At 55.1% G+C, this 12,500-nt stretch overlaps 3 non-coding genes across 3 annotated transcripts; 1 reads left to right on the top strand and 2 right to left on the bottom strand.

Moving 5' to 3' along the window:
• Positions 1-465: 465 nt before the first annotated feature.
• Positions 466-618, bottom strand: LOC139053548 (5.8S ribosomal RNA). Its single transcript, XR_011510555.1, has one exon. It is a non-coding gene; the product is annotated as a 5.8S ribosomal RNA (ribosomal RNA).
• Positions 619-1,855: 1,237 nt separating this feature from the next.
• LOC139053546 (small subunit ribosomal RNA) lies at positions 1,856-3,670 on the bottom strand. Its single transcript, XR_011510553.1, has one exon. It is a non-coding gene; the product is annotated as a small subunit ribosomal RNA (ribosomal RNA).
• A 4,889-nt stretch (positions 3,671-8,559) lies between these two features.
• On the top strand, positions 8,560-8,751 carry LOC139053539 (U2 spliceosomal RNA). The gene has a single exon (XR_011510548.1). It is a non-coding gene; the product is annotated as a U2 spliceosomal RNA (small nuclear RNA).
• The last annotated feature ends 3,749 nt before the right edge of the window (positions 8,752-12,500 follow it).

Below are 12,500 nucleotides of genomic sequence, written 5' to 3'. Positions count from 1 at the left end.
CTCCTCCCCGCTCCTCGCACGAATCTGCCGATTCCCATTCGTGCGACGAAGCCCGGAAGGGCGCCCACACAGCTGCGGTGACGTGAGCGAGCGACCAGCTCTGGAGCTCGACGTACTCCGAAGGCAAACAACGCAAATTGCGATCGCTTCCGACTCTCTCGCAAAGGTGCGCGCTACAAGGCAACAGACGTTCGCGCCTCGAGCTTGGACCGCTCTTTCCCTGCAGGTATCCGACTCCATCCTGCGGCGGTCTTGCCAGAGGCGCGCACTCGTCACGCTGCAGTAGTAATGCCTCGTTTCCGTCTCTTCGAAGATTTGGCACGACGGCTCGCCACCGTCTCCTTCTCGTGAGGTTGCTGGCGCGTGGCTTCAGCGCTCAACGTACTGTCCATGATGCCGACGCGGTCAAAACGAGTCGACGGACGCACGTTCCCTGTGCGCCGAAGGCTCTCTTGATATGTGATCCGACCCTCAGACAGACGAAGCCAAGGGAAGACCCAAGGCCGCAATGTGCGTTCAAAGAATCAGTGCTCAGTGTGTCCTGCAATTCACACCAAGTCTCGCAGCTGGCTGCGTTCTTCATCGACCCGAGAACCGAGTGATCCACCGCTTAGAGTCGTGAAAAATAGTTTGTTCAATTCAGTACAGTACAACCAGTGTTTCAGGCACGTGGCGTCTCCCTGTGTGTGGTTTCGAAGAGCGCCTTTCGGCGTGCGCTACTCCTGTTTCGCTCTTTCGTTCGGCGGTCACGCGTTTCCGCATGACCGCTGCTGATCCAACAGCCTACTCGAGACGAAAGACAAGAGCTTGGCGCGCGCGTACTCGCGCAGCTCTCCAAAGCCACTCGGCCAGTGCCAGGGACGGCTCTCTGCGCCGGAGCCACAACAAGTCTACTTGAGGCGGAAGACGAAGCCAGCAAGGGCCTGGCCGCAAGTGCGTTCGAATACGGGATTACAGTCCCTCGTCTGTCCGTACTTCCTCTTTCGACGTGCGGCGCCTTCCCAAAGCGCACAAGTCCGCAAACCGCAGAACGCTTCCGACGTAGCAAAGCCGCGTTTCCTTCGGTACTTCGCAGCAACGCCGCCTTTCCCTCGGCGGCGGGCAAATAGCCTGCAGACGTCGTCGCATTGAACCGCGAACTCGACACCTCGCGCGTCACGAGCGGGAGCCGACCGGCAGCCTCCGGCCCTTTCGGGCGCGGTGGAATTTGCCGCGGAGGACGGGAGAGTGCTTTAGGCCACGGTTCCTTCCGTACTTGGCAGCCGCACCCTCAATACCGCCGGTTCCATGACCGACCGAGCGCCGCACCGTTCCTTTAGTACTTGGGCAGCAACAAAGTCGGGTCGTTACTCCACACTCGCCGCAGGAAGCGACCGGCAGCCGCCAGCCTTTTCAGACTCGGCAGCGTTTGCCGCGGAGGACGGGAGAGCGCTCGCACCACGGTTCCGTGTGTACTAAGCGGCAGCGGCATTAGCTCTCGACCGTCAGTTCCTTGACCGACCGCACGCTTCGCCGTTCCCCTCGTACTGGGCAAGAGCAGCAGGTCGGGTCGTCTTACTCCCATTCCGCGCAAGAGTGCCGAGGCGGACTTCAGAAAGCCCACCCAACAGTGTGCGTTACGCCGTTTCTACCCGCGGGCGCGGCCAAGCCAACCGTCCAAGGTTGCAGCCGGCGTCCACTGGGCGCAACAAATTTGGCACGGGGCGCCCTTCGAAATTCGGGCAATCCCCGGCATGTTCGGGTATAGCCGTCCCCGCGTCCAAGCGGGGCCAGCGGCGGAAAGCGTCGGGCGCAGCGAGCTGCTTCACCCACACGGGGTAGAAACAATGGCGCTCGTCACCCTCGAACAATCCGGTAATGATCCTTCCGCAGGTTCACCTACGGAAACCTTGTTACGACTTTTACTTCCTCTAAATGATCAAGTTTGGTCATCTTTCCAACAGACCGGCGCAACCGAAAGGCCGCGCCGGACATCGGTCCGAAGACCTCACTAAATCATTCAATCGGTAGTAGCGACGGGCGGTGTGTACAAAGGGCAGGGACGTAATCAACGCGAGCTTATGACTCGCGCTTACTGGGAATTCCTCGTTCAAGGGGAACAATTGCAAGCCCCTATCCCAATCACGAAAGAAGTTCCACGGGTTACCCAGTCTTTTCAGACAGGGATAAAGACACGCTGCTTCCTTCAGTGTAGCGCGCGTGCGGCCCCGGACATCTAAGGGCATCACAGACCTGTTATTGCTCTGTTTCGTGCGGCTAGGAGCCGCTTGTCCCTCTAAGAAGGTTGTAAGGTGCTGGGAACCCCGCACCTATTTAATAGGCTAGAGTCTCGTTCGTTATCGGAATTAACCAGACAAATCGCTCCACCAACTAAGAACGGCCATGCACCACCATCCACCGAATCAAGAAAGAGCTCTCAATCTGTCAATCCTCCCAGTGTCCGGGCCGGGTAAGTTTTCCCGTGTTGAGTCAAATTAAGCCGCAGGCTCCACTCCTGGTGGTGCCCTTCCGTCAATTCCTTTAAGTTTCAGCTTTGCAACCATACTTCCCCCGGAACCCAAACACTTTGGTTTCCCGGAAGCTGCCCGCCGAGTCATTTGAGTAACTCAGGCGGATCGCTGGTTGGCATCGTTTATGGTCAGAACTAGGGCGGTATCTGATCGCCTTCGAACCTCTGACTTTCGTTCTTGATCAAAGAAAACATTCTTGGCAAATGCTTTCGCAGTAGTTCGTCTTGCGACGGTCCAAGAATTTCACCTCTAGCGCCGCAATACGAATGCCCCCGTCTGTCCCTCTTAATCATTACCTCGTATTCCAAAAACCAACAGAACAGAAACGAGGTCTTGTTCTATTATTCCATGCAAGTTTATTCAGGCGACTCGCCTGCGTTGAGCACTCTAATTTTTTCAAAGTAAAAGCACCGGCCTTCTCGAGGCACACAATGAAGTGCACCAAGAAAGGACCGGCATGATGTTCAGTCCGAGCCGTCGCATCGGGTAGATGCACTACTCGTCTGGAACTGAGATCCAACTACGAGCTTTTTAACCGCAGCAGCTTTAGTATACGCTATTGGAGCTGGAATTACCGCGGCTGCTGGCACCAGACTTGCCCTCCAATTGATCCTCGTTAAAGGATTTAGAGTGTACTCATTTCAATTACGGGGCCTCAAAAGAGTCCCGTATTGTTATTTTTCGTCACTACCTCCCCGTGCCGGGAGTGGGTAATTTGCGCGCCTGCTGCCTTCCTTGGATGTGGTAGCCGTTTCTCAGGCTCCCTCTCCGGAATCGAACCCTGATTCTCCGTTACCCGTAACAACCATGGTAAGCAAGTAACCTACCATCGAAAGTTGATAAGGCAGACACTTGAAAGAAACGTCGCCGGCTCGTGGCCATGCGATCAGCACAAAGTTATCCAGAGTCACCACACAATACGGGCCGAAACCCGATCGATCTTGGTCTAATAAAAGCACCCGTCGCCCAAAGGGCTTCAGGCTCACTGCATGTATTAGCTCTAGAATTGCCACAGTTATCCAAGTAGGAAGAAACGATCTAAGGAACCATAACTGATTTAATGAGCCATTCGCGGTTTCGCCTTATTTCGGCATGTACTTAGACATGCATGGCTTAATCTTTGAGACAAGCATATGATTACTGGCAGGATCAACCAGGTAATCGTTCAACTGCGCGTCCCGCCTGTCAAGCAGGCCGGACGCCGTTTTTGCGATGCCGAGGCCACCTTCAGGCGCCCCAGCACGCTTCGTTCTTGCAAAGAGTAGCACTTTGCACAGTCCGAGACGACGGCGTTCGAGCTCGCTACGGCGCCCTCCCCGAAGGGCCGGGTATCGCCACGCGGCAAGAAGCACGCAACATTCTCGATAGACTGGTTGTGTCGACTCGATCACGGCTTGCGGTTTCTCTTGAGCCCGCAGCACAGGTGGACCGACCGACACTTGCAACGTAGCCGAGACGGCAAAGCCGCCAGGCGACGGGTCACGCCCGCGCCTTCGGCGCTTTCGCATTTGACTCGTCCGAGGACGATGCGGAACACAACTCGATATCGTGGAGAAAGCGTCGTCCGACAACCAGCCCCTAACGCATCAAGCGGATGAGGCTGCAGACGTCAGCTGTGGGATCCACGGGAGCGATACCGGGGACACGCTTGACGGGCACGAAGCCCGCCGCATATCAAACACCCAGGTCGCTTTTGGGGGCGACTGCTCTCTGGGACCCCCATATAATAGCAGCGATAAGTTCCCAAATCTCCATGGGGCCGTACTCGTGCCACTTTCGACGAGCGTTTGGCGAAAATCGTGCCGCCTCGCAGCGCCGCGAGCGAGATGGAAAGCTTACGTCGGCAGCGCAATGCCGAAGTCGTGAAAGCGCAGCGCGTCGACCGAATGCGCGAACGGCAATCTCTCGCCTATGGACAGCGCGGTTTCCAGAACAATCGCCTTTCTGTGCCCCTACGGGGCCGCACGCTAGCGCGGCCCTTTTGCCGTTTCCGAGCACGAGTGCGACCGGCGCGGGCGGCGTGCTCGACACCCCGGCTGACGCCGTTTCGGACTTTGTCTCTTCGCGCGCTCGCGCCAACGCCGCGGCAAAACGACGACCTCTGCGCGGTTCTTTCCCGGTTCCCGGCGTGCTATAGTGCAGCCAGCCGGACGGTGGCGACGACTCAGTCGCGGCCGTGCGGTGGCTTGTACGCCAAAGTTGCGTGACGGGCGTCGAGCTCCCGCCGCGGCCCGGCTCAGGTGGTTTCGGACTTCTGTCTCTTCCGAGCGCTCGCGTCGTCGTGGGCACGATTCTCGAGTGCGGAGCGGTGCGCGGACACCACCACGAACACGCGCAAGCCGAAAACGGCACTACGGTACAACGTCGGCCAGGGCGGTACGGCCCCCTTATATGAGCAGCGATAAGTGACCAGATCTCCACGGGGCCGTACTCGTGCGACAAGGCGGCGTACTGCGCCGAGCCGAGCGCCAATATTTGGCCTTGGCACGGCCGATTTGAGCTCTCGCGATCGCCGCGGTACCGCCGCTCACCGATTCAAGGCACGCTAGCGCGGCCCCTTCGCCATTTTTCGAGTAAGAGTGCGAAAAGCGCGCGCGGCGTGCTCGTCGCCCCGGCTGACGTAGTCTCGGACTTAGTCTCGCTCACGCCGCCCCGGCTGACGTCGTCTCGGACTTAGTCGCGCTCACACCGCCCCGGCTCACGTGGTTTCGGACTTTCGTCTCTTCCGAGCGCTCGCGTCGTCGTGGGCACGATTCTCGAGTGCGGAGCGGTGCGCGGACACCACCACGAACACGCGCAAGCCGAAAACGGCACTACGGTACAACGTCGGCCAGGGCGGTACGGCCCCTTATAAGAGCAGCGATAAGTGACCAGACCTCCACGGGGCCGTACTCGTGCGACAAGGCGGCGTACTGCGCCGAGCCGAGCGCCAATATTTGGCTTTGGCACGGCCGATTTGAGCTCTCGCGATCGCCGCGGTACCGCCGCTCACCGATTCAAGGCACGCTAGCGCGGCCCCTTCGCCATTTTTCGAGTAAGAGTGGGAAAAGCGCGCGCGGCGTGCTCGACGCCCCGGCTGACGTCGTCTCGGACTTGGTCGACGCCCCGGCTGACGTAGTCTCGGACTTAGTCTCGCTCACGCCGCCCCGGCTGACGTCGTCTCGGACTTAGTCGCGCTCACACCGCCCCGGCTCACGTGGTTTCGGACTTTCGTCTCTTCCGAGCGCTCGCGTCGTCGTGGGCACGATTCTCGAGTGCGGAGCGGTGCGCGGACACCACCACGAACACGCGCAAGCCGAAAACGGCACTACGGTACAACGTCGGCCAGGGCGGTACGGCCCCTTATAAGAGCAGCGATAAGTGACCAGACCTCCACGGGGCCGTACTCGTGCGACAAGGCGGCGTACTGCGCCGAGCCGAGCGCCAATATTTGGCTTTGGCACGGCCGATTTGAGCTCTCGCGATCGCCGCGGTACCGCCGCTCACCGATTCAAGGCACGCTAGCGCGGCCCCTTCGCCATTTTTCGAGTAAGAGTGGGAAAAGCGCGCGCGGCGTGCTCGACGCCCCGGCTGACGTCGTCTCGGACTTGGTCGACGCCCCGGCTGACGTAGTCTCGGACTTAGTCTCGCTCACGCCGCCCCGGCTGACGTCGTCTCGGACTTAGTCGCGCTCACACCGCCCCGGCTCACGTGGTTTCGGACTTGCGTCTCTTCCGAGCGCTCGCGTCGTCGTGGGCACGATTCTCGAGTGCGGAGCGGTGCGCGGACACCACCACGAACACGCGCAAGCCGAAAACGGCACTACGGTACAACGTCGGCCAGGGCGGTACGGCCCCTTATAAGAGCAGCGATAAGTGACCAGACCTCCACGGGGCCGTACTCGTGCGACAAGGCGGCGTACTGCGCCGAGCCGAGCGCCAATATTTGGCCTTGGCACGGCCGATTTGAGCTCTCGCGATCGCCGCGGTACCGCCGCTCACCGATTCAAGGCACGCTAGCGCGGCCCCTTCGCCATTTTTCGAGTAAGAGTGGGAAAAGCGACCGCGGCGTGCTCGACGCCCCGGCTGACGTCGTCTCGGACTTAGTCGACGCCCCGGCTGACGTAGTCTCGGACTTGGTCTCGCTCACGCCGCCCCGGCTGACGTAGTCTCGGACTTGGTCTCGCTCACGCCGCCCCGGCTGACGTCGTCTCGGACTTAGTCGCGCTCACACCGCCCCGGCTCACGTGGCTTCGGACTTGGTCTCTTCGAGCGCTCGCAGCCAGGTCGGGGCCGACGCCGACGTCTGCGTGGGGCTTCAACGATTCCCGGCGCGACGCAATGCAACTGCGCGCAGGATGCCAGCGACTCCGCCGTGGCCGTGCGGCGGTGTACACGCAGAAGTTTCGTGAAGGGGTATCGAGCTCCCGCCGCCCCGGCGGACGTGGTTTCGGACTTTAGCGCTCGCAGCGATCTCGCGGCGATCGCTGACGTCTGCGCGGTTTCAGGTGTGCTACGATGCAGCAGTCTGCCGCACGACAATTTACGGAAGCGAGTGCATTCCGCCCCGGCGGACGCGGCAGCGGACTTTGTGCCTGCGGGAGTGCTCTTGTTGCTGTAAAATTTGAACGGGTGCAGCTGCGCGAAGCAAGTGTACACATTTTCTCTCTCTCTCTCTCTCTCTCTGCCTCTGAGGCGACTGTAATTTTAATTTAAATGCAATTGGAGGCGGGAGCAACCTGATGAGAGTAGGCGGACTTCGGCACACCTTGTAGTTTAGAAATTGTTTTCAAGCTTTGAGGACATACACAATCGCGCCATCTGCTTTCCCCGTCTCTTTGGCACTTCATAGTGTGTGCAGCATGCTCTGCATTCCAAAGAAACGCGCCTGTTTCTCCCCCTCTCTCACGTTCTTCTTGTCTTTCTTGCTGCTCTTGTGAGAAGTTGCTATGCTCTTTACTCGCTGTAAAATAGAATGCTTGCGCGAGCCAACAACTTGCGTGTCTTTCTTTTTTTTTGTTGTTGTTGTTTTTTTCTCTCTTCCCAAGACGTTTCTGCCATTATTCACTAGCTCTCGTTCTTAGTATGCAACGGAGCGTTAGCTCGCGCCATCTACCTTTCTTTCTGTATGGCGAAGGCCGTAGGTTTTCCTAGTTCCGCACACAGATGGCGCGGATGCGTTTTCGCGCCAGTTTCGAACGACCTCGCTGTACACATGTTTCTCATTTAAAAGTTTCAAAGGGGCTTGCGAAAGGGCGTGGTCCTTTTTTCTTGCGCAAGGCTGAGCTTTCCAGCTGTGCTTAAGCTATGCTAGCATGTGTGCGTATGTGTGTGTGTGTGTGTGTGTGTGTGTGTGTGTGCGTGCGCGCGCGCGCGTGCGTGCGCGTGCATATGTGTGCGTGTGTGTGTATACACGCACACGGTAAAGATGATGGGGTAGCGCTATTTCTTTCTTTCTTTCTTTCTTTTTTAACAACACCTGTGCTCCACATGGCGATCTTCCTGCCCTCTATGTTTCCGGTTGGAAGGAGTGCGCAGCCTTTTCTATATTTATTTATTTTTTTTTTTCATTCTCTTTCATTCGTACATGAGGCGCGCTACCTAATTCTAGCGGTCGAATCGACACGTTGCAATCCGTCCCGGCCTGTGCCGTATGAAAACTTTCAGTGGGCCTTGCGGTAAATAAAAGGAAATGAGGGAAATGCGCGTAGTGTATTACACTTGCGCACGGGCTTGAAACGAAGGCCTCAAAGAAAGCCGCCTTGAGCGGTCGCATTCAGACGGAAGTAAGCATTCCCCTTGCGCGTGTTTTCCGCTCGCCTGTTCCGTTTTCTACGAGGTTGCCTTCGTTGGTTTTGCCTTGCGAACAAGCTTGCGCTCGGGTCTCGTTTCTACGCGACGGCGTTTCGTTAACAGTGAAAGACTGAGGCGTCGCGAGTTGATTCGCGAGATAGAGAGCATAGAGTCTCTAGACGGGCTGGGTTTTATAAGATTGCCCACGCTGTTGCTGAGGTTACCAATGTCGCCAGGGCACCCACAAGGCAGTGGTACAATGGAGTGAAGTGAAAGACATCGCTTCTCGGCCTTTTGGCTAAGATCAAAGTGTAGTATCTGTTCTTATCAGCTTAATATCTGATACGGGTTCTATATGGACCCACGATATTAAACCTATTTTTGGAAGTTGGCGGAGTGCTTGAAGCCTGCTTCACCTCCGCCGCAGGTCGGCCCGGTATTGCACTACCTCCGGGATCGGCCCCCGCTCACTTAGGTGAGACTTCATTCAATCAAAATGAAGAACACAAGCTCGAAGCGAGCACTCACGTGACACGCACCATTCCCATACTATACGCAACGATGCCGGTGTTTCTGAACGATTGTCTGCTGTAATGAGCCACTTGGGGGGGGGGGGGGGGAAGGGTGATTAGCCGTGGGTTTTGCAATCAATGTAAGTCCCACTCAAAGCCAACACTGCATTTTGGAGTTCACTATCGCTTTGATCCGTAAACGACAGCAAGCTCGCCCTGCGAAAATCCGCTGCCCTGTGGAAGAAAGGTTCCCTATGAAACAAAAATGGAGTGCCCGATTTCCGGCAACATTTTCGCTGCAGTGGGACCGAGCGCCTCGAAAACAAACTTGTCGTATGGCCAAGTGTGGCGAAATATATTCAAGGGTTCAGAGGTGCCTCAGCTTTCCAACCTGTATGTTATGAATACCTGTTGCTACCTTTTCGTCATCATCATCCTGCTGGCTACGACCACTGCAGGGCAAAGACCTCTCCCATTATTCTCCAAGCACCCCGGTCACGTGTAAGCCCGGTCACGGTCGCCGTCTAGTGCCTGCGCCCTTCCTAATCTAATCTGCCCTCCTAAATTTCCGCCACCCCGTGCTACGCTTCCCTTCTCTTGGAATTCAGTCGGTAACCCTTAATTGATGATCTTCCCCCCACATTGCATGCCCTGCGCACGCCCATTTCTTTTTCTTGGTTTAAACTAAGGTGTCATTAGCTCGCGTTTGTTCGCTCACCCCCCGAATCTGCTCTATTCTTATCCCCCGTAGCGCTACACCCATCATTCTTCTTTCCAAAGCTCGTCGCGTCGCCCTCAGTTACCCTTCGGTAATCCTTAAGGTCCTTCGTTGCGGCACTCGCGGCATCTTTCTCATTTAAATAAGGCTATTTCGTTCAGTTTTGGGGGAAAACTCAATGAGCTAGGCGCGATTGTGTCCCCGGCGCCGCTCTCAACAAGATGGCGGCGCCCAGGCTTTTTGCCTGGTGGTTCGGCTTGACGCAGAACACGCCTGCAGGGCAGTGAAGCCGCATTGAAGGGGCAACGAGCGGCGCAGTGAAGCGCATGCTCGGGCGAAAAACGCGAACATCAGCCAAAAATACAACCAAATGGCCAAATACGAATTTCCGTTATGGGAAATTGGAGTTCAGTTGGCGCGTTGCGCTCGCCTAAGGTAAAGAACATAAATGCGAGTGCCACATCAGCCAAGTCAATGCTGAGGATCGCGTATCATTTCTTATTTATTTTTCCCCTTGCCTCCTGGCCTGCGTGGCCCTAGCGCGCATGCCCACGAAAGTAATGCAATAAGGAAAACGCGAAATCATGCGGTGACGGCTGTATCATATCCATTGTGCGTGCTTTGTTCTTTTTGGACTACAGTGGTGTGCGTTATGAGAAAGTTTCAGTGACCAGCGAACCTATATTTAGAACCACATTTACGGTTACTGCTAACAAGCTGCGGGTAGGTGTTTTTTTTTTCTTTCTTTCTTTTTTTCGCTACCAACGATGGGTTATCGCAACCGCGATCGGTTGTGCTAGACGCGTTCTTGCCAAACGTTGGCTCTATACGCGACCCGTGACGCGTGGTCGGCACATTCAAGCAGTCCATTGCAAACCGTTCCAAGAAGAAGGATGCTAGCTCCACGTTCCGCCGGGAGCGCTAGTTCGAAGATTGTACTTTTAGACCCTCGAGGAAGCACCGCCATCCCACGTTTTCTATAACGCGCTAAGACTCAGAGCGACAGCGACCACTTGTCTTTGTCAATATCTCGGACACACTTTTTTTTTTTTCTTTAATCCAGATCGTCAGACGAGCCCGCGTTCACGCGCACTCGCTCTCTCCGATAAGCAGGGTAGCTCGGTTGGGGTGTTGTAGGGCCTCGCGCATGCGCTGCTGAGTTCGTCGCTTCGCCGGCCGGTCGACGCTGGCGCGGTACTGGTAATCAACTTCGACGGGCATGGTGAAACGTCACTGTGAAACGTCACGACTAGCAATGCAATGTGTTTGCGAGCAATCGGAGAAATGAGAGAGCCCCTGTAGATTAGTGGAAACGTTCCTCCAAGTATTACGTTTGCAATTTGCGCCTACGAACATGAACTAGACAAAGGAAATGATCTGTAGCCGCCTTCACTTCATAAAATTCCCGTACGAAGAAATTTGCGTGCGCACGTGATCTCCCGCATGAAACCAGACGATAGGTTAATTTTAGCCGTTCATTTCGATTTGCCGAATGTAAACCGGAACACTTTCTCCACGCGCTCTTGAGGTTTGAATGACAATCAATGACATGCTTTTTTTATATATTTTTGTTTGTTCTATCTGGAACCAAAAGAATTCAGAACGCCATTTCAATCTTAGATTCGATTCACGCCTTGCGTTACGTCACCCCTGGCATATCTGATGAACACGCTCTGCTGTTAAGCTTCATGATCACGGCATTAAAAGTCGCCACTTCCCGAACGTTTATCGAGCCGATGATGAACCGTATGCTGGATTCTTATTGTAATGAGTTTATAGAAAGTTTTATACTTCTATGGCTAGCTTCAAGGAAAGGAAAAACATCGCTCAGCATTGTATAACGCATAACAACAACAACGAAAAATCTGCAGGTTATTCATACTACAATGAGAACACTAGGAATACTGAAAAAGATGAAATCTAGACATGCTGCAAGGAGCCAACAAATGCAATTGAACCAACGAACTGAACTGCAATTATTTCATCAAGACATGCCCCGAAAAAACGTGGCCACTATCAATGCTCATTTCAAAGCTGTTTTTTTTTTTTTGTTTGTGACGGATAATAATTATCTTCCCAATGGCTGATGTGAAAATTTCAGAGCGCGGCATTTTCGAAATCTCAAGGCCCCGGCTGCTTTCTCTCTTCTTTAAATATGTTCCGGGTGGCAGATGGAGAAAAGTTTCGCGCACATAATTTAAAAGCCTGTAGCTGATTTTCTTGAAGAACACAAAGTGCTGACAGACCACCAAACAAGACAAAATTGAATCGGTATTACGCGCGATGATTTCGCACCGCAGTAACAAAAGGGTAACAAGCGGACGTTCATTTCGTGGTGTGTATTTCACGTCTCTCACAATAATAATAAAAAGAATGCTACTGCATAAATTAGCTTTTCCCAAACTGGATGGTTTCGATCAGCTTCCTCAAATTGAGTTGGCGTTGATTGAGCAGGTGCGGGCCTCGGTTGTTTAAGATTTTTGTAAATGGCATCATTACTGGATAGATGCGGACGTCTGCGTGATGTGTGAAACTCGCTTGAGGATCAAGGGAGAACCCCCCCCCCCAAAAAAAATCATGTCATGGTGACACAAGTGGCACATGAGTACTGTTATCGGGAGGAAAAAAAAAAAAGGAAAACCGGCACGTACTAGGGAGACACTCCTCTTACACGTGAAGCTCCAAACAAATTGTTTTTCTTGAGACGCTCTATAAAGCTCCTCAAACGCAGCACCCGTACACGAAGACAAATGTCCAAACTGGAAAGAAAGCACGAAATTCGCGGCGCCCGTTTGCTGTGAAACAACGGGCAACATTACGCAAAGTCCGCTACCACGTCAGCCGGGGCGGCCGCACCCCGCCCGCGGTTGAGCCATATATGGCTGCACGCGCAAAGTCCGCTACCACGTCAGCCGGGGCGGCCGCACCCCGCCCGCGGTTGAGCCATATATGGGGACTGAACATCAGGCTGCACGCGCAAAGTCCGCTA

This window comes from Dermacentor albipictus, unplaced genomic scaffold (genome assembly GCF_038994185.2).
Source record: "Dermacentor albipictus isolate Rhodes 1998 colony unplaced genomic scaffold, USDA_Dalb.pri_finalv2 scaffold_150, whole genome shotgun sequence".
NCBI classification, from domain to species: Eukaryota; Metazoa; Arthropoda; class Arachnida; order Ixodida; family Ixodidae; genus Dermacentor; species Dermacentor albipictus.
This window is presented reverse-complemented; position numbering and strand designations above follow the sequence as displayed.